This window comes from Neophocaena asiaeorientalis, unplaced genomic scaffold, assembly GCF_003031525.2.
Source record: "Neophocaena asiaeorientalis asiaeorientalis breed wild unplaced genomic scaffold, Neophocaena_asiaeorientalis_V1.1 scaffold703, whole genome shotgun sequence".
NCBI lineage: Eukaryota > Metazoa > Chordata > Mammalia > Artiodactyla > Phocoenidae > Neophocaena > Neophocaena asiaeorientalis.
Genome location: NW_020174434.1, coordinates 2,229,409 through 2,252,622, shown reverse-complemented (window position 1 = coordinate 2,252,622; position 23,214 = coordinate 2,229,409).

Below are 23,214 nucleotides of genomic sequence, written 5' to 3'. Positions count from 1 at the left end.
GGCAGTCTGAGCACCAAGGAATCCCGTGATAACAGACAGAGGACGTCAGCAAAGTGTGTGCCAGGCAGGGGAGAGTGAACACCCTTGCCTGGAGGGCCAGGGAACACAATAGTGCCTGAGTAAAGCTTTGAAGGATAAAAGGAGAGTTCATTCAGGTGAGTTAGGCAGAGAGAAGGAAGTAGGATATTCCAGGAAGAAGGAACAGCAAAGGTGTGGTCAGTGTGTTCTTGCCTGTGAACTCAAGGAACATCCATTTTAAAGATTTCAACTTTCCTTATTTACATTTAAATTGGCTCTAGTCCATTCCTCAACCCTATCTTTATTGCACTTCAAGGTAGCTTCTTTCAAAAAAGGTGTCCTTAAAAATCAATTAATGACAGATCATGTCATCTCTTCTGTAGATATATGATGAAAGCTAGGGATGGCCCAGTGACTGCTCTCAGGATGACCGCAGCCCCTCTTTTCACGGTCATTCATTCCCCCTCTGCCCAGGGCCTCTGGAGCTCCTGTAGCCTCTGGATGAGCATAGGCCAAGACTTGGAAATTTTCTTTCTGGACCTACTTTTCTTTAGAAGCATCTCTAGCTCATGTTCTCCTGGTGACACAGGTTAAGTTACGGACACAGATGGCACCTGGAAGCACTGATTTCTGATTAGGAAGCTGAAGTGGAAGTAAGTCAGGGTAGTGGGCCAAAAGCAAACGTCTTCACTTCAAAGCTCTGAAAGAACTGGGATCCTCAGCCAGATATGAAACAACGACAGTTGTGTAGGGTATAGACACAGCTGTCAACTGCAGTATTCTCTGGGGGAGGAGAGAGGCTGGGTCCACGGAAAAGTGCTGCCTGACCCTATCCCCCTGACCTTGGGGTCAGACCTACTTAGGACTTGCTTTTTCATGTAAATTAGCTGGCTGTGGTCCTTTATTGAATTTTTATTTTATTTTTGTGGCCCCACTACACAGCATGCAGGATCTTAGTTCCCCGACCAGGAATTGAACCCGTGCCCCCTGCAGGAGCCACACAGAGTCTTTTTTTTTTTTTTTTTTCCACACAGAGTCTTAACCACTGGACCACCAGGGAAGTCCCTGTGGTCCCTTATCACAGAATACTCACGGTCCCTACAAAGTTGTAGTTTGGAATTATCTGAGTATGTTCAGACAATCATCCATGCGGCTTTCTACAATTACAAAACTGTTTCTTCTGGCATTTCATTGACTGATTACTCATCTGAAAATGTTTTCTATCTTTATCTCTGGCTCGCAGTGTGTGATCTTACTTACCCTGGGCAAAAACTGGCCCATTCTCCATATGGTACTGAGCTCTGGACCAGAGTCAGAAGATACCTACCATGGGATATGTGCCTTCAGTCAAATCCTTAGCCCTTGGAAACTTAATTCCATCAACTGAAAAATGGGAATGATGGGAATGAAAATTCCCACTGCAAAAGGGTTTTCTTTTAATTGAGATATTAGGTGAAATAATAAATTTTGCAAAGTGGATAATTTACTGCCTGGCATATAACATACTCATATAGAAATAGCTATTGTCATTTTCCACTGTAATCTGTACATGAGGGGTAACGGAACCATCTACTGTTTCTCAGGGCCCACGGAAAAACTCCATAGGCATTTACTGAGTGCCAACAATACACCAGGCGCTCTTCTAGACCTGGCCACATGTGGCTCCTGAGCATGTGAAAGGGGACTAATCCAAATTCCACTGGATTTTGAGGACTGTGAAAAATAAAAAGAAGGTAAAAGTCATTAATTTTTCATATTGATTCATAGTGATTGCATGTTGAGCTGATAATATTTTGACTATCTTGGGTTAGACAAATATATTTAAAATTATGTTTTGTTTCATTTTACTTTTTATTTATTTTTTTGTTTTACTTTTTAAATGCGACAGCTAGAAAAGTTTAAATTGCTCTTGAGACTTGAGTTCGTGAAGGGCACTGTTGTAGACACGGGTGAGATGACATGGAGCTTCTGCTCTAGGGAGGGGAATGAATTACTAGACACATGAGACAGGTACTTGACCATTGTTGTAAGGGATAAAAAGAAATAACCTGGGCAATAGGAAAGAGGAGTATGCGGGTAAGAGATGTGGAAGAAAGTGCGTTATAATAGTAGTGGGGTTTTGTCTACCAGTCGTCACAGGATGTGGTGTCATTTTTGCTTTGTTGACATCAGTCGTAATGTGGTAGGGAGCCCTCTTCCTTAAGTGGTCTATCAGGAACAAGCTTTTAAAAGGTATCAATTCTCGATGTAATCAGAAGGGACTTAAGAAGTTGTGACACACTTTTGCAAAGTAGTTGCACCAATTTTTACTTTCAGCAGGAAATTCTCAGAGAGCCTGCAGAACCCTACTCTCCCCATAACTGAGTTTTTCAGACTTTTAATTTATGAAAGTGGGTGTCAACGGTGTCTCACTGTGGTCTTCACGTACATTTCTCTGATCACCAGTGACAACGGACATTTCATCAAAAGCGTTTCCCCACCTGGGTTCTTTTTGTGACATGCCTGCTCAGTAAATCCCAGCTGCTGCTGCCGCTGCTGACCAGGGACCACACTTTTTAAAAAAATTTAATTTAATTTATTTATTTTTGGCTGCGTTGGGTCTTCCTTGCTGCGTGTGGCCTTTCTCTAGTTGCGGCGGGCGGGGGCTACTCTGTTGCAGTGCTCGGGCTTCTCACTGCGGTGCCTTCTCTTGTTGCAGAGCACGGGCTCTAGATGCGTGGGCTTCATTAGTTGCGGCACGCCGGCTCAGTAGTTGTGGTGCACAGGCTTAGTTGCTCCGTGGCATGTGGGATCTTCCCAGACCAGGGCTCAAACCCGTGTCCCCTGCATTGGCAGGTGGATTCTTAACCACTGTGCCACCAGGGAAGCCCCAGGGACCACACTTTGAGAACCACTGCCCATAAAAAAGGTTCCCCTGGGGCTTCCCTGGTGGCGCAGTGGTTGAGAGTCCGCCTGCCAATGCAGGGGACACGGGTTCGTGCCCTGGTCCGGGGGGATCCCGCATGCCGCGGAGCGGCTGGGCCCGTGGGCCATGGCCGCTGAGCCTGCGCGTCCGGAGCCTGTGCTCCGCAACGGGAGAGGCCACAGCAGTGAGAGGCCCGCGTACCACAAAAAAAAAAAAAAAAAAGGTTCCCCTGTATGTTTCACTAAGAGTTTTAAAGTTTTGTTTTTGACCTTTATGTCCTTGACATTACCTCTGAAAGTTAAACATTTTTATACGTTGTTATCTCAGCACACTTGGAGTTTCCTGGGTGATAGGGACGTCTTTTGTTCTAAGCAGATAACTCTTGGTGGGTTCTTTGATGGCTTCAAGTCACCAGAAAGACCAAGCCATGGTCAGAGGGTTGGAACTTTCAACTTCATCCTCTGTCCTCTGGGGAGGGGAGGGGGCTGGAGACTGAGGTAATAATCAGTCATGCCCACATGAGGAAGCCTCCATCAAATATTTAAACGATGGAGTTCAGAGAGCTGTCGTTATTGAACACGTGGAGGTGCTGGGAGGGTGGTGTGCCCAGAGAGGGCATGAAAATTCTGTGTTTTATTTTTTACATGGTAAATATCAATAGACACACCCACATAAATAAAAATTCTTCAAGGTTTTCAATCATTTTAAAAAGTGCAGAGTCCTGGGGCCAAAATCTTGAGAACTGCTGACCTAGCAAAAATTATAGATCAACATAGGAACACATGTAACATCATATATTCAAACTATGTGCTTGTAACTCCAATTTACATTTTCCTGCAAATTATATTTTTTGAATAAAAATTTCTACCAGTCTATATATCATGTTTCTGTAAAACATGTTAGGGTTTCCCAAAATGTTTGATTTTGGATAGATAACTCTCTGAAGCCATTTCTTGCTTCAGAAATGAAGTATTTATTTATTAGTACCCAGGAGTGTACAGACGCCACAGAATCGCTTTCACATTGTCAGAACTGACATTCAGGAAGCCTGTACTAAGTAGTGTACACACAGCCATGACCGATCCCAACACTAACATTATCCCGTTTACAGAGAAGGAAGCTGAGATTTCAAGTGATTAAGTACCTTGGCCACAGCCATGCAGACAGAAAGGGTGCAGCCAGGGCTCAGACCCCAGGCCAACGCCCACCCTGGGAAACCTAAGGCATCGTTCTCAAAGAGCGGTCCTTGGCAACAGCATCACCTGGGAACGTGTCAGGACGGATGCACCTGCACCACATCTGCAGAATGAGAACTGTGTGGGCGGAGCCCAGCACTCTGGTTTAGCAAGCGCCAGGTGACGGTGATGCATGCTCAGGTTTGAGACCACTGCTGAATGACGCCCCTCTCCCCCTGGAGCCGGCCATGTGTCTCCATTTCTGCTGCTCTGTGAGCTTCTCACCTCACCCTGTGAGGTCAACAGGCAGATCTTATGTTTATTTAATAAACGAAGAAACAGAGGCTCAGGGAGTTTTAATGACTTGCCCAAAGTCATCTAGTTAGTTTTGGAACTGGAACTTGATCCCAAATCTTCGGTCTCTTAATCTGAAGCCACGAGTAGCACCAACAGGGAATCCGGGGGCAGTAAGGTCAGAGCAGTAGCCGGAGACCTCATTTCGCTGCCTTTAGTCAAGGGGCAGAGAACAAGCATGGGTCCCCTCCAGGGGTCTGGCCCATTGTAGCCAGACGCTCACTGTGATGGCAGCCCCTGGGGCTCCATGTCGTCTACAGGCTGTTCACGGTGTGCTAGGATCCGCAGTGCATTCAAGACCTTAGTGCTCACACCCGGAGACCGTGAGTTACACTCATCACCACAGGAGTTAGACACACACAAAATCTGGATGCAGGTGTGGTTTACCATAGTGTCACCTTCTGATTTCCACCTCGTCACATTTCTCCGTCATCCCATAGCACACAACCCCCGCGCCCACCGTGACACCAATGCCTGGGTGGGGGGAGCCTCGCCCTGGTGCAGGCAGCACCCAGGCGCCTGTTCTGTAGAGCATTTTAAAATGACAATAAAACCCAACCAAAATTTCCAAACACTGTCAGTGACAGATACTCCTCCCAGAAGAAAACCTCTCTTGTTGGCCTAGAAATGGTGTAGTTTCCCATTTTCACTACTAACCTTTTGTGAAAATGAATAAACAGGAACCTCATTCAAAACAACTGCAGCCTGAACAGGAAGAAAATTACCTTGCATCTCCAGCAGGAAGATGGTTGTGACTTTACTACCCAGCAGAAGGGAGGAAGAATTCCTCCTCGCCTGGCAACAGCCCAGCCAATGAGAAGCCACTACACTTCAAACTCCCAGTTTCCTCCAATGGGCTCTTAGTTCAGAAGAGCCCCTCCCAGTTCCCCTACTCCTCTATAAAATACGTTCCGCTCCTCTGTTCCTAGGGCTTGCCTCTAGTTCCCCACGGGTTGCAAGTTTTGAATTGCAGTTCTTTACTGTTTCCAGATAAACGCGTTTTGCTGGTAAAATAACTGGCTGTTTTATTGTTTTAGGTCAACACGTTTCACAAACATTATATTTTACATGGAAGTTAATTCCAAGACCTCCCAGTTATACAGTTGGTTCCAATGCAAACGCACTCAGCTATAAAAAGTTCACGTGGTTCAGAAATATAGATCTTGCTTCAGGCATGGTTCGGTCCAACCCCTGCGGCACTGTGTCCTCCTGCATTTAAAAAGTATATTGGAAGTAAAAAAAAATGTGGGCTTGCCTGGTGGCGCAGTGGTTGGGAGTTCGCCTGCTGATGCAGGGGACGCGGGTTTGTGCCCCGGTCCGGGAGGATCCTGCAGGCCGCGAAGCGGCTGGGTCCGCGCGTCCGGAGCCTGTGCTCCGCGGCGGGAGAAGCCGCAGCGGTGAGAGGCCCGCGTACCGCAAAAAAAAAAGAAAAAGAAAAAAAAAGATAGTAAGCCATGACTGTAAACACAAAGAAGCAGGACTTGAACTTCCATTACTTCACTTGTCATTCTACGTCAGCACTTATGTTTAAAATTTAAAACAATGAAAGAGAGCAGTGAGAACTACAAGGTGAAGTATTTTTGTTAAAGTGCAGATTTTAGTTTGTACATTAAAAATTTTACTAAAGTTGGGGCTTCCCTGGTGGCACAGTGGTTGAGAGTCCGCCTGCCAATTCAGGGGACATGGGTTCGTGCCCTGGTCCGGGAAGATCCCACATGGTACAGAGCAGCTAGGCGCGTGAGCCATGGCCGCTGAGCCTGCGCGTCCGGAGCCTGTGCTCCGCAACGGGAGAGGCCACAACAGTGAGAGGTCCTCGTACAGAAAAAAGAAAAAAAAAAAAAATTTTACTAAAGTTGATAAATATCATTAAAATGGAAATTTATTCCTCTTTTTGAATGTTAATTATTAGTTTTAAAAGAGTGAATTAAGGGCTTCCCTGGTGGCGCAGTGGTTGAGAATCTGCCCGCCAACGAAGGGGACACAGGTTCGAGACCTGGTCTGGGAAGATCCCACATGCCACGGGGCAACTGGGCCCTTGAGCCACAACTACTGAGCCTGCGCGTCCGGAGCCTGTGCTCCGCAACAAGAGAGGCCGCGACAGTGAGAGGCCCGCGCACCACGATGAAGAGCGGCCCCCGCTCGCCACAACTAGAGAAAGCCCTCGCACAGAAACGAAGACCCAGCACAGCAAAAATAAATTATAAATAAATAAATAAATAAATTTATTTAAAAAAAAAAAAAGAGTGAATTAAGAAACTAATGATTACTGGGACTTCCCTGGTGGCGCAGTGGTTAAGAATCCGCCTGCCAGTGCAGGGGACACGGGTTCAATCTCTGGTCTGGGAAGATCCCACACGCTGCAGAGCAAGTAAGCCCGTGCACCACGACTACTGAGCCTGCGCTCTAGAGCCCGCGAACCACAGCTACTGAGCCCACATGCCACAACTACTGAAGCCTGTGCTCTAGAGCCCGTGTACTGCAACTACTGAGCCTGTGTGCCGCAACTACTGAGCCTGTGCTCTAGAGCCCATGTGCTGCAACTACTGAAGCCAGCGTGCCTAGAGACTGCACCGCAGCAAGAGAAGCCACCGCAATGACAAGCCCACGCTCGCCACTAGAGAAAGCCTGTGCGCAGAAACAAAGACCCAACGCAGCCAAATAAATAAATGAGTTTATGTTTTTTTTTTAAAAGAAGAAACTATTACTAATGATAATCACATGATTATAATCAGAAATACTTCTGTCGACTAGAGGAGGGTGTTAAGATAATAACTCACCCTGGGCATCAAATGCCCTTGGGAGCCCCTGCACACCACACTACTGGGTTTCTACTAGTTGTAGAAACAGTCCACCAGCCTGTTCCTCAGCTTGAAGAGCAGCACAAAATGCGCCCCCCCCACGTCACCCAGAAAACATAGATCAAGTACTGAGCTAATGGCTTTTTAGTTGCAATCTTCCTGAGACAATGGACTTTTGTTATTTATTTAACCCATTTGCATGATGCCCTTGAAGATGGTCACCAAGGTCCATCTTACAGGGACCTGTAGATGGACGTGAACAGAGTGACACTGAGGATCATTTCTGCAAGGCTTCGTCAAGGTTTCCTGACCTCAGTCCCATGGCAAGTGGGGGTCAGATTCCCTGAGCATGGAATTGTGGGGGTCTTGTGGGGCGCTGGGTGTCAGTGCACTTGGCGGGGGGCCTGGGTGGTGGAAGTGAGGAATTGCAGGTGCAACTCAGTCCCCCAATCCTGCTGCTCTCCTGTCCCTGAGCTATGAAGTTCACATATGTTGACTTCAAATTCCAGCTGCATGATTTCTAGCTGTATAAATTTGTTGAGTTGCTTAACGTCTCTGTTCTGTGCTTTGAAAAGTGGAGATGACGGGGACTTCCCTGGTGGTCCAGTGGTTAAGAATCTGTCTTCCAATGCAGGGGACCCGGGTTCTGATCCCTGGTCGGGAAACTAAGTTCCCACATGCCACAGGGCAACTAAGCCCTCACGCCGCAACTACTGAACCCATGTGCCACAACTAGAGAGCCCGTGCTCTGCAAAGAGCCCACGTGCCGCAACGAAAGATCCTGCATGCCGAAATGAAGACCCTGCATGCCTCAACTAAGACCTGACGCAGCCAAATAAGTAAGTAAATAAAATAAAAATTAAAAAAGAAATCCAAGGGCTTAGCAGATGAAGAATTCTCAACAGGGTGTCTGAGCTGAATGGTGAACCACAGGGGTACTTTCACAAACACAGCAGGCCATATTCTGCTAAGTGCTTAGAGGATGAAGAATGGCTACTAAAACTAGCCAAGTTAGCACAGATTAAAAAAAAAAATGGAGATGATGCCGCTGTGCACGGGGGCTGTGCATAGCCACTGACTGCACGTGCTCCTCTAACATGGCCGACATACGGCATGTCCTCAACGGCACACCAATTCTTTTCATCCTGTGCATATTTCATGAAGGTTAATGGGAAGGATGATGTTGCTTTTGATGAAATATATTAAAGATGAGCAAATGATCAGTTTATGATAAAAGTCAAAAGTGTAAATATTTCTATAATTTAACTAGTAACATGTGAGCAATTACCTTCTGTCTACTGATAGGTCACCGATGTCTAAAGGTCACATATTGTTATATAGGAAGAGTGACCTTGAGACTTGCCAAAAGAACCCAGTGACCTTGCTTCAATTAAATGCACAAGATTCTCACATTCATTTCAGGCTTGCACATTTATTTCACTCACATGCTTCTTACGCTAGCTGATAGATAATAATAATAAAAACCCTGCCAGCAATAAGTAGAGGGGAGAGAAAAACCTTCTGGTTAAACTCAATCCATTAATTCTTGATCAGACAGGCAGGTCCATAAATTCATTTTACCTTCAAGGACCCATTGGTAACTCTTCTTCTGTCACGTTATTATTAACATTGGGAGGTGTGATTTGGAGGGGAAAGAATGACTTTGAAGTCCAGGCTTTCTCACCCAAACAACCTCTAGGCTTTCTGCCTCACAGAGCTGAGATAAAGCATTCCCAACACAGCATCCTTTTTCATGGGGACTTTTATACAATATAGAAGTAACTTTTTAGGGACTTCCCTGGTGGCACAGTGGTTAAGAATCTGCCTGCCAATGCAGGGGACACGGGTTCTATCCCTGGTCGATGCATGCGCCACAACTACTGAGTCTGCACTCTGGAGCCCATAAGCCACAACTACTGAGCCTGCGTGCCTAGAGCCCGTGCACCGCAACAAAGAGTAGCCCCCGCTCGCTGCAACTAGAGAAAGCCTGCGTGCAGCAACAAAGACCCAAAGCAGCCATAAATAAATACATAAATACATAAATAAATAAATAAATAAATAAAATAAATTAAAAAAAAAAAGAAGTAACTTTTTAAAGGAGAACAGATCTTGCTTGTTTAACTGTGCTCCCTGCCCTGGCGGTATTCTGTCCTGGACCAGAACTACCCAGTGTAAAAAATTAATGGGCAGAATTAAATAGAGTTGGGAGACCAGAACGGGGAGCTCGCCTGCCCTGCAACAATGGCAGAGCCCAACAGGAAGAAGGACTCCCCTTCTCTCTAGGCAAGGACTCAGCCAATGAAAAGCCACAGACTGCCTACCACAGCCCTCCCGCCTCCCTCTTCCTCTCCATAAAAGTGCTCTTCCCCTCGCCATGCAGGGCTTCCACGTGGCTCACCACCTCTCTGCTGATTCTGAATAAACCCATCTTTGCTGGAGAAATACCTGGCAGTCTATTTGTTTCAGGTCATCACTTTTCTTGACCTTACAGGGACTGGAGAAGACTCCCAACACCTCCGGGTGAGCAGACAGGGGTGGTACCCACATTGCCCCATTGGGCTCACTGCTTTTCTTGCTGACCCTGGAGTTTGAAGGTACATCTTTCTCCTGGATCCAAGCTCACGGCGTCTTTGTGTTTGAAGCTCTGCAGGCTCCATTCAGGATCTATTTAAGGGTTTCGTCTCTCCAGTTAAGGCCTCGCTCTGTATAAGAGTTTTCATTTGGCACTTCGGTCTAATCTTGAGGTCAGACTGTTTCAACCAAAGCTGGCTGAAAATGCTGTCGGCCCAATTCCTTTGGGAAGGGACTGCTTCAGGGGAAGCAGTGCTGGGTTTTCAGCCTTTGGCCTGTCCCTTCAGAAGGGCGGCCTCCTGAAGATGGGCTGAAAAACAGACCTCAGCCGGGCTCCTCCAGGACCACGCTGTCTCCTTACGACTGGCTGGGACTGGCTTGCAAGCTGTTTGAATTGAGCTGTAAACCATTTAAGCTGTTTGAAAATTGTTCTTTGCTGTAGAGGAAAACCTCTAGGAAATGGAATCCCAGTTATCTAACTGAGTATTTTGAGGAACCCCCTGTACAGGGGCTCCAACTGGTTTTATGTTTAAAAACCTCATGCCTTCCTCATGTGTGTTTCTAACTAAGTGGACTGATCTGACCAAAGGCAGTCTAGAATGTCAATGGCCCTTATGGGAAACTTTTGAAATCCCAAACCTAATTTCCTCACAACCAAATTGGACTAAAATAGCTCAGAGTTTTCCAAAACTGAGTGGAAAGCTTATTTTAATTGGTATTTTGTGGCTTCCCAACATTATCATGGGTCTAAAATTGTCTCTCTGCAAAATAAGATTTTATGATCAATTGAGGCAGCAGTGATTCGACGAAGAGAAAGTGGCCCAGAAGCCTCAGGCTCCTCTTCTTGGCTTCTTGGTCTCAGGCTCCTGTCTGGCACCATCTCGAGTCTCTCCCTCGGCCCTCCTCGTGACCACACTGCCTGCTTCCACCTCCCTCCTTCCCTTCTGTGCCACCTACGCTCCTCTACACCCTCAGTTCCCTCACACTAGTTCTCTCCTCGAACTTTTCTTTTGCTCTGAAACTCTCCCCACCCCCTCTCCTCTGAACTTGTCAGAAAAACGCCCTTTGAAATTAAGCCATTTGAGGCACCAAAGTCTAAACCCTTAATTTCATATGCTCCCTGGACTGAGGCTGAACTGGGAGCCAGGGTCAAAGCTTTCCCAGAGTCACCGAAGATTCTCACAGATTTGCTGAGGAATTCAATATAGTCGTTCAAATTTATCAACCTGGTTCCTCTGACTTCTATCAGCTACTTCATAGGCTCATTGGTGAAGGCCAGCCCAGCATTGCATGAAAACTGCTGACTGGGAAAATCCTGACAGGTCTCTAGAAATACAACTGAGATATCAGCCCACTAACTTAGATGATCAGGCTTGAGCAATCACTAGGCGACTTCACTGAGCAATTCCTAGGGCTTTTCCAAAGCCTATTAATTGGAACAAAATTCAGACTTGCACACAAAAATCTGATAAATCTGTTCATGAATATTACAATCAACTTCAGATTGTTTTATTTATTTATTTATTTATTTTTGGCTGCGTTGGGTCTCTGTTGCTGCGTGTGGGTTTCCTCTAGTTGTGGTGAGCAGGGGCTACTCTTTGTTGCTGTGCACAGGCTTCTCACTGCGGTGGCTTCTCTTGTGGAGCACGGGCTCTAGGTGCACAGGCTTCAGTAGCTGTGGCTTGCGGGCTCTAGAGCGCAGGCTCAGTAGTTGTGGTGCACGGGCTTAGTTGCTCTGCAGCATGTGGGATCTTCCCGAACCAGGGCTCGAACCTGTGTCGCCTGCATTGGCAGGCGGATTCTTAACCACTACGCCACCAGAGAAGCCCCTCAGTTGTTTTTTTTTTTTGTTGTTGTTGTTTTTAATTCTGGTTTTCCTTCAGATCTTGATTCCACCTGGGTAGCTTTAGCTCTATGTTGATTAATGGGCTGAACTGGGATTTTCCCCTTCTGGTAAAAAGCACCAGGATGGGATGGGGAACCATGTCCACTCCAGACTTAGTTACTCTGCAGACCAGCTCTCTCACACTAGGTGAGTCAAGTCCAAGCGAGACCCCAAAATTCTTCATCTTCAACTTCAGCAAATGAAGGCTCCTTAACAAAACCAAATACTCCTAGTTTCTGCTGTTATCGCAAAGATCCAGGACATTGGAAAGGAGACTATTACAAATTTGAGCATTTTAGGTGTGTCCAGTCTTTCTGACATCTTCCCACTTCTCAGTGTTGGGCTCTGAGGAACTGCGGGGGCTCTTCCCATTCCTCCCTCTTAATCAGCTTGGAGAAACATTTCTGCAGATTTGGGATGAATTACTTCTAGTCCTAAAGGACACTGGACTCACACGCTCAGTGCTCAACTTCACTACTTAAACAGCCCCTGCCTCGGAGCACTAAAACAGTTCCAATAGTGGAATCTCTAATGAACCTCAAGAGGTTCCTGTGTCTGAATCTCTTCCCTTTTGTTTAGACCCTTTGAGAAATATGTACCCTTTCAACCTTAGTTCCTCCGCTCCTATCTATTTATTATGTGGAGGCTTCTTAAAGAAGTATCATGCCAGAATTTCTTTCTCTCAAAAGGAGGGAATAATTCTAGAACTTGACAGTAGTCATCACAGTAACTAATCAGGAGAATTAATTGACACTTTGACATCTTTTATTTTTTCCTCTCTGATGATACTAGAGCTGACCCTGAAAACACTGATCGTTTGTCCTATTGAATCAGCTACCAACCTCATTATGGGCAAAATCTCCAACCGATGTTGGCAAAACTCACAGAGAATCTGTCATCAAAATAGATCCCTCAAAAAACTCTTCCCAGAATTGATCAATATTCTAAGTAAAGAAGCCCTTCGAGGCATAAAGCGCGAAGTACATTACAAATCTCAAGACTTCATTATCCCTTGTACTGGTCCCTGGAACACTCTCTAAGGCCCAGGGTGGAGGTTTGTCCAGGACCTCCAGGCAATAGACAACACTGTTATCCTTCCACATCCTGTTGTTCCTAACCCTCATACATCCATTCCCACCAGAAGTAAATCCTTTATGTAACTGATTTATGCAGTGTGTCAACTAAAAAATTTCACAACCTAAAAATTGAGAGTTATGTTTTATTTGGCGGACATACTGAGGACTTCAAGCCCGGGAGGCAGCATCTCAAGTAACCCTGAGAAACTGCTCCAAGGAGGTGAGGGGGGAGCTAGGATATACAGGAGTTTTGCAACAAAGGGCATGTAGTAGGAAAAAAAGATTACTGATAATAAAAGAAAACGATATCTCAAGTTAAGGAATTTAGCACTTTTTCTATGCATGGGAAGATGCAAGAGTCTGGGCTCACTGATATCATTCCTTTGATATCCACCTCAGCTACCTCAGCTACCTGGGGCCAGTATCCTCTGTTTTCACATGCTGAGTTTCACCTTCCGGAGTGGCTGCAGTCTGATGGCTGCTACTTCGCAGGTATTCTTTGTTTCCTCCCGAGTTCCCTCAGGGCTCACTGCTCACCTTCGGAGGTGGCTGCAATCACTGATGACTGTGACATCATTTGTTTACTGATACGGCAGTCAAAATATTTTATTTCTCACGTGCATTCTTTAGTATTCTGGTCAATGAAACAGTTGGAAGAAAAACAGCTCACCTGGACAGTAATGCCTCAGGGTTTTACTGAGAGCCCTTATTTCTCACAAATCTGAAGGCTGATCTGGATGATATAAAATAAAGTTCCCTAAAGGTTCTACTTTGTTGCTTTATGTAGATTTGCTTCTTTGCTCTCCTTTTCAAGCCTCTTCACAGGAAAATAGAATCTACTTGCCATAAAGGGATATAAGACTGCCAAAGAAGAGTGGCAGTTTTCCCAAACCCAGGTTCGACCTTAGGGCATCTGATATCAGAGCAAGGACTACACGTAGATTCAGACAGGCTTCATGCTGTCATAAGTTAGCCAGCTGAGAGGTTTCCTTGGGCCAGCTAGTTACAGCTGAAATTGGAGTCCAAGTTTCTCTCTTATGGCCAAACTTCTATATGTTTTACTGAACAATAATAACCCTGACCCAATTTTATGGGAAAAACCAGATGACATGGTCTTCAAGGCCATGAAGAAAAGTTTGCAGAACCCACCTGCCCACGGGCATCCCAGTTATCAGATCCGCCCACCCCCTTTCCTTTTTCTACATGAAAAGGAAGGGGAGAAACTAGCAGTACGGCAAAGATGGTGGGGCAGGAAGGCCCTGAGCTCACCTCCTCCCAAAGGAGGAGCAAAATCACAACTATTTACAGAGAAACTGTCAACGAGAATGACCTGAAGACTAGCACAAAAGATTTATTTTAAAGAAATAAAGAAGGAGCCAGAGCGAGACCGGTAGGAGGGGCGGAGATGTGTCACAGTCAAGACCCACACCCCTGGGTAGACAACTACAAAAAGGAGGACAATCCCAATCACAGAGGTTCTCTCCAAGGAGCGAGGGGTCCAAGCCTGGCATCAGCCTCCCCAGCCTGGGGCCCTGCAGCGGGACCCAGAACATCTGGCTTTGAAGGCCAGGAGAGCCAGAGGGCTATAGGAAACAGAGGCTCCACTCTTAAAGGGCACACACAAAATCTCACATGCTACAAGTCCCACAACAGAGGCAGTAGTTTGAAAGGAGTCTGGGTTAAAGCCACTTGCTGCTGATCTTGGAGAGCCCCCCAGAGAGGCAAGAGGCAACCGAGACTCCCCCTGCAGACAAAGATGCTGGTGGCAGCCATTTTGGGGTGCCCATTCTACCACAAGGACACTAGTGCTGACAAGAGCCACTTTGGAGTCCTTCCTCTAGCCTATTAGCAACAGAGGCTTGCCCACCCACCAGCGGGCCAGCATCAGTCCTGGGACCCTCTGAGTCCTACAAGCAGGAACCCCAGGACCTAGCCCCACCCACCAGTGGGATGGCACCAGCCTGAGGACCCCCAATCCCCAAAGTCAGCTGTGACAGGACCGGGCCCCATCCACCAGCAGACCAGCAGCCTCTGCATGAGGCAGGGCTACGGGGCAGGGGTAGCCCTACCTACCAGTGTGCTGACAATGGTCAGCCCTGCTACAACAAAAGGGTCCACACAGCCCACAGAGGAGGCACCCCTCCAGCATATAGCTCTAGTGAACAGAGGGGAGGGTCCTATAGGAAGGGTCCCTATAGGACGTCTCCTCCATAAGGCTACTTTTCCAAGATTGGGAAATGTAACAGACCTACCGACTACATGGAAATAAAAGTACAGAATTAGGCAAAATGAGGTGACAGAGGAATATGATCCAAACAAAGGAACAAGGTCAATCCCCAGAAGAAAAGCTAAGTGAAGTGGGGATAACCAGTCTACCTGATAATGGTTCAGGTGATGATCATAAAGATCCTCAGAGAACGTGGGAGGAGAATGGATGAACACTGTGAGAAGTTTAACAAAGGCTTAAAAAAAGAGAATGAAACAGAGCTGAAGAATACGATATCTAAAACTAAAAACATGCTAGAAGGAAACAACAGTAGATTAGATGATACAGAGGAATGGCTCAGCAAACTGGAAGACAGAGTAGTGGAAACCAACCAAACTGAACATAAAAAAGAAAAAGGAATTAAAAAAAAATGAGGACACTTTAAGAGACCCCTGGGACAACATCAAGCATATAACATTTGCATTACAGGGATGCCAGAAAATGGGGGCAGAGAGCTTATTTGAAGAGATAATAGCTGAAAACTTCCCTAGCTTGGGAAAAGAAATAGACATCCAGGTCCAGGAAGTACAGAGATTTCCAAACAGGATCAACCCAAAGAGGACCACATCAAGACACATGGTGATTAAAATGGCAAAAAATAAAGATAAAAAGAGAATCTTAAAAGCAGAAAGGGAAAAGCAACTAGTTATGTACAAGGGAACTCTCATAAGACCATCAGCTGACCCTTCAGCAGAAACTTTGCAGGCAAGAAGGGGGTGGCATGATATATTTAAAGTGATGAAAGGAACAAAAACAAGAATACCAGGCAAAGTTATCATTAAGATTTGAAGAATAGATAAAGAGTCTAATAGACAAGAAAAAGCTGAAAGAGTTTAGCTTAACACCAAGCTGGCTTCACAAGAAATGTTAAAGGGACTTCACTATATATGGCTATACATAAATCTATCGGTAACAACAATCCAAAAATCTACAATAGATACACATGCAAGAAAAGAGAAAAGGAGCCAAACATAACACTAAAGATAGTTATTAAATCACAAAGAGAGCAAAAGAAGAGAAAAAGAACAAAAAGTAACTACAAAACAAGAAAACAATAAAATGGCAATAAGTACATACTTATTAATAACTACTTTAAATGTAAATGGATTATATGCTCCAGTCAAAAGAGATAGGGTGGCTGAATGGATACAAAAACAAGACTCATTTATATGCTGTCTGCAAGAGGCTCACTTCAGATCTGAAGACACATACAGACTGAAGGTGAGGGGATGGAAAAAGGTATTCCATGCAACTGGAAATAAAATGAAAGCAGGAGAAACAACACTTCAAATCAGACAAAATAGACTTTTACAAAGACTGTAACAGGAGTCAAAGAAGGACATTACATAACGACAAATGGATCAATCCAACATGGGAATATAACAAATGTAAATAAATATGCACCCAACATAGGAGCACCTAAATACATAAAGCAAATATTAACAAACATAAATGGAGAAATTAAGAGTAACACAATAATAGTAGGGTACTTTAACCCCACTTACATAAATGAACAAATTATCCAGACAGAAAATCAACAGGGGAACACTGGCTATAAGCAACACATTAGACCAGGTGAAGATATATACGTAGAATTTCATCCCAAAGCAGCAGAATACACATTCTTTTCAAGTGCACTTGGAACATTCTCCAGGATAGATCATGTGTAGGCCACAAAACTAGTCTCAATAAGTTTAAGAGGACTGAAATCATATCAAGTATCTTTTCTGACCCAAATGGTATGAAACTAGAAATCAACCACAAGGAAAAACCTGGAAAAACACACAAACACACAGAGGCTACACAATATGCTATTAAGAACCAATTGTCACTGAAGAAATCAATGAGGACAAATGAAAATGTGAACTCAACAATCCAAAATCTATGGGATGCAGCAAAAGCAGTTCTAAGAGGGAAGTTTATAATGATACAAGCCTACCTCAAGAAACTAGAAAAATCTCAAATGAACAACCAGACCTTACATGTATAGTAACTAGAAAAGGAAGAATAAACAAAACCCAAAGTTAGTAGAAGGAAGGAAATAATAAAGATCAGAGCAGAAATAAATGAAATAAAGACTAAAAAAAATAGAAAAGGTTAATGAAACTAAGAGGTGGTTTCTTGAAAATAGAAGCAAAATTGATAAACCTTTGGACAGACTTATCAAGAAATAAAAAAGAGACCCCCCTCCCAAAATAAAATTAGAAATGAAAGAGGAGAGGTTACAACCAACACCACAGAAATGCAAAGGATCATGAGGTTACTGTGAACTATTATATGCCAATAAAATGGACAACCTAGAAGAAATTGATAAAATCCAAGAAACATATAATCTCCAAAGATCGAATCAGAAGAAAAAGAAAATATGAACAGACCAATGACTAGTAATGAAGTTGAATCAGTAATCAAAAAACTCCCAACAAACATAAGGCCAGGACCAGAGGGCTTCACAGATGAATTATACCAAACATTTAAATGAGTTAACACCTATCTTCTTGAAACCATTCAAAAAAATTGAAGAGGAAGGAAGGCTTCCAAACTCATTCTACAAGGCCAGCCTCACTCTGATAACAAAACCAGACAAAGATATTGCAAAAAAAAGACAATTACAGGTCAGTATCACTGATGAACATTGATTTTAAAAAAGCCCTTACAAAATATTAGCAAACCAAATTCAACAAAACATTAAAACAATCATATATCATGACCAAGCGGGATTTATCCCAGGGATGCAAGGATGGTTCAATATCTGCAAATTAATCAATATGATATGCCACATTAATGAACTGAAGAAAAATCACATGATTATCTCAATAGATGCATGAAAAGCTTTTGACAAAATCCACATCCATTTATGATAAAAATTCTCAACAAAGTGGGCAGAGAGGGAACATACCTCAACATAATAAAGTCCATATATGATAAGCTCACAGCTAACATCATACTCAAGGGGGAAAAGGTGATAGCATTTCCTCTAAGATCAGGAACAAGACAAGGATGCCCACCCTCACCACTTTTTTTTTTTTTTTTTTTTTTTTTTTTTGCGGTACGCGGGCCTCTCACTGCTGTGGCCTCTCCCGTTGCGGAGCACAGGCTCCGGACGCGCAGGCTCAGCGGCCATGGCTCACGGGTCCAGCCGCTCCGCGGCATGTGGGATCTTCCGGGGCACGAACCCGTGTCCCCTGCATCGGCAGGCAGACTCTCAACCACTGCGCCACCAGGGAAGCCCCCTCACCACTTTTATCCAACATAATATTGGAAGTCCTAGCCACAGCCATCGCAGAAGAAAAAGAAATAAAAGGATTTTAAATTGCAAAGGAAGAAGTAACTGTCACTGTTTGCAGATGACATCATATTATACATAGAAAATCCTAAAGACACCACCAAAAAACCACTAGAACTCATTAGTGAATTCAGTAAAGTTGCAGGATACAATATTAATATACAGAAATCTGTTGTGTTTCTATACAATAACAACAAACTATCAAATAAAATTAAGAAAACAATCTCATTTTACAATCTTAGCAAAAAGTATAAAATACCTAGGAGTAAATCTAAGACAGTAAATATCTGTGCTTGGAAAACTATAAGACATTGATGAAAGAAACTGAAGATGACACAAACAAATGGAAAGATATGCTGTGCTCATGGCTTGAAAGAATTAATACTGTTAAATTGTCCATACTACCCAAGGCAATCTACAGATTCATTGCAATCCCTATCAAAATACCACTGGCATTTTTCACGGAACTAGAAGAAACAATTCTAAAATTTGTTTGGAAATACAAAGATGCTGAATAGCCAAAACAATCTTATGAAAGAAGAGCAAAACTGGAGGTATCATGCTCCCTGATTTCAAGCTATACCACAAAGATACAGTCATCAAAATAGGATGCTACTGGCACAAATTCAGACACATAGGTCAATGGAACAGAACAAAGAGCCCAGAAATAAACCCACACTTATCTGGTCAATGACTCTATGACAGATGAGGCAAGAATATATAATGTGGAAAAGACAGCCTGAAGACCCAAGTTTGGTTCAGTAAAAGAAGCAACTTAATTGTCCACTGGTAGATGAATGAATAAAGAGTATGTGGTATATATAAACTTGACTCTCTGGAAGCTACGGGAAAACACCTTGCTGGTATTTCTGCAACAAATGCTGCCCTTAAAGGGGCCAACAGCAGCCAAACCTCTGTCATGGTCCAAAGTGCTATTTCCCCAAATGATAATTTAGAAAAACTGGCTAGACAGGCCCAAAAATTGGCTTCAGAAAAGGAAAAACAAGATAGGAAATTCAACAATTACTGATTTGATAAAAAGATACAGTTCTGGTTTGGAGCAAATAACAACCTAGTTCTACCAGAGACTCTAAAATTCCCATTCCTGGGACTTCCCTGGCAGTCCAGTGATTAAGACTCTGCACTTCCACGGCAGGAGGCACAGGCTCCATCCCTGGTCAGGGAAATAATATCCCACATGCTGTGCGGCACAGCCAAAAAAAAAAAATTCCCTTTCCTCACTATTGTACATGCATTTAGCCATTGGTATACTGACAAAATGATAGATGTTAGATGGTAGCTAAATGAACCCATTAAAGAATTTTGGAGACTGAGTTGTTGAAGTTCTTTCCATTAACTGGAGGTAAAATAAACTCTTGTGTCTTCTGTCTAGCTGAAAACTACCCTGTTCTATGACCTTAGAACTATTAGTTGTTAGGATGTCAAGATTCTCAAAGTGGGGACTTCCCTGGTGGTCCAGTGGGTGAGACTCTGCACTCCCAATGCAGGGGGCCTGGGTTCGATCCCTGGTTGGGGAACTAGATCCCACATGCATGCTGCAACTAAGAGTCCACATGCCGCAACTAAAGACCCTGCATGCCATTACGAAGATCCCGCGTGCCACAACTAAGACCCAGCGCAGCTAAAATGCATAAACAAACAAATAAATAAATATTTTTAAAAAAGATCCTTAAAGTGAAAACAATCTCAAATGATTGACCTAAACTCTCTATCAGAGAAATTTCAATACACACCAGAATGAGACATAATGTGGAACAAAGCAAACAAACTTTAAATCCTACTAGAAAATTTTTGAGTTTTATTAAGCAATTGTGAAATTAAGTTCCCCAAAACTGAGTTCCCGTGCTGAGTTTATGATTAACCTCTTTATTTAAAACTGTATTCTCTTTCTTGACCCATCCCCTGCTCCTCTCAGGATAGAAAAGAGTCAAAGAAAAGGGGGAACTGGAACTGAGCAGGGCCAGTAGAGGCCTTCCCAGTGACAGACCTGTTTGTGTCCTTGCTTATTATTAATTGGGAAAAGAGGCTATTGAAATACACTGTGACCTCCTAGGCTCCTACATGTGGAGCAAAGAACAGGCCCTAGCCGGTAATATTTGGGGAAGTAAAGAATGCAGAAACAAAGATAGGACAGTCAGGCAGGAGAACATCCATAACTTAAAAAATATATCAGTCACAATAACTCCCAGTTCTGTTTCAAAAGTAAAGATAAGTCTGACGCACATTCTTAAGTTGTTTTGCAGATACTAAAACCCCAACCAGGTGGAGGAAGTTGACTGCGTGCTGACCACCAGCGTGCATGCTGACTGCCGGCATGCAGCCCCAAGATTGAACGGAACCAGAAAGTTGATGACGTTGACTCCTAAAATGCCACCCTGTTACCTCACCACCGACCAATCAAAAGGACACGCATGAGTCAATTACGCATCCCTTAACCCTCTCCCTCACCCTGTCTTTATTTTTTTATTTTTATTTTTTTTTTTCACCCTGTCTTTAAAAACCTTTCCCTGAAAGCCATCAGGGAGCTTGGTTCTTTCGAGAATGAGCCACCCATTCTCCTTGCTTGGTGTCTGCAGTAAATTCTGTACTTTCCTTCACCACAGCCAGGGGTCAGTAGATTGGCTTTGCTGCATGCAGCTGAGCAGACCCAAGTCTGGTTCAGTAACAATTGTATGATTTATATTAATATTAAATTGTTACTTTTTAAAAATGTATTTTATTTATTTTTGGCTGTGTTGGGTTTTCGTTCTGTGCACAGGCTTTCTCTAGTTGTGGTGAGTGGGGGCTACTCTTCGTTGCAGTACATGGGCTTCACATTGTGGTGGCTTCTCTTGTTGCGGAGCACGGGCTCTAGGTGTGTGGGCTTCAGTAGTTGTAGTACGTGGGCTCAGTAGTTGTGGTTCATGGGCTCTAGAGTGCAGGCTCAGTAGTTGTGGCGCACACGGCATGTGGGATCTTCCCGGACCAGGGCTTGGACCCGTGTCCCCTGCATTGGCAGGTGGATTCTTAACCACTGCACCACCAGGGAAGTCCTGAATTGTTATTTTGAATTTGTTCTCTCATACTGCCAGATAAAGCAAGTAAGTAATTGTATTTACATGTTTAGGTAAATTGTGCTTTCATGTTTAAGTTGTTTATTATAAAAGGAGATACAACTATATAGTCAAGGATATTAAAAGGAACTGTCCTGTTAGAACTGGACTGGAAATATCAATATGAACTCATGGCTTTATATGAAAAAAACTATTGTAAAAATGCATCTTTTCTAGCCCTGTCTACTGAAGTGGTGTAAGAGGACCGCCATGATGCACCCTAGTACTGAAATTCCAGCCTCTAATATCACTTTGTAATAAAAGGAATCAAGGCTTTTTGGAGAAAAGGCTAATCCCATGTCTGAGACAGAATAGTACAAAATGAGCCTGGAACACCTCCTTATGCCAGAAAGTGAGAAGATGCATAGAGATTAATGGCAATCACAGGACACAGGAACTGATTTAAAAGGGGCTCCTTTTGGCCCAAACTGAGTAAGACAACTTCAACATTGAAGGAGAATAGTGGCTGAGGTTTGTTGTTATAAAGTGAATATGAGTCAGAGGTCCATGATGATACATCAGAAAAAGGTTAACAAATTATCTTACAAGCCAGATCATATTTCTCTTGAGGCTTGTTACTCAATCACCGTATTACTGACTTATTTATTCTACAGTTAAAGAATAAAGAAACTAGCAAATGCATAAAAACCAGTTAGCAGGTATTATCTAACATAAATATCAGTAGAATAAGTTGTGACTGTGAGACTAAAAGCACCTATTTTTTTAATTTTTATTTTTTTATACAGCAGGTTCTTATAAGTTCTCTATTTTATACATATTAGTGTATATATATCAATCCCAATCTCCCAATTCATCCCCCCCTGCCATGGTTTTCCCCCCTTGGTGTCCATACATTTGTTCTCTACATGTGTCTCTATTTCTGCCTTGCAAACTGACTCATCTGTACCATTTTTCTAGATTCCACATATATGCATTAATATACAATATTTGTTTTCTCTTTCTGATTTACTCCACAATGTATGACAGTCTCTAGGTCCATCCACGTCTCTACAAACGACCCAATTTCATTCCTTCTTATGGCTAATATTCCATTATAATATGTACCACATCTTCTTTGTTCATTCGTCTGTTGATGGACACTTATGTTGCTTCCATGACCTGGCTATTGTAAATAGTGCTGCAATGAACACTGGGGTGCATGTGTCTTTTTGAATTATGGTTTTCTCTGGGTATATGCCCAGTAGTGGGATTGCTGGGTCATATGGTAATTCTTTTGTTAGTTTTTTTTTTTTGCGGTACGTGGGCCTCTCATTGCCATGGCCTTCTCCCGTTGCAGAGCACAGGCTCCAGACGTGCAGGCTCAGCGGCCATGGCTCACGGGCCCAGCCACTCCGTGGCATGTGGGATCTTCCCGGACCGGGGCACGAACCCGTGTCCCCTGAATTGGCAGGTGGACTCTCTACCCCTGCGCCACCAGGGAAGCCCTATTTTTAGTTTTTTAAAAAAAATTATTTTATTTATTTTTGGCTGCATTGGGTCTTTGTTGCGGTGTGCGGGCTCCTCATTGTGGTGGCTTCTCTTGTTGTGGAGAACAGGCTCTAGAAGCACGGGCTTCAGTAGTTGTGGGGCATGGGCTCAGTAACTGTGGTGCACAGGCTCAGTAGTTGTGGCTCACAGGCTCTAGAGCGCAGGCTCAGTATTTGTGGTGCATGGGCTTAGTTGCTCCGTGGCATGTGGGATCTTTGTGTGAGGTGGTACCTCATTGTAGTTTTGATTTGCATTTCTCTAATAATTAGTGATGTTGAGCAG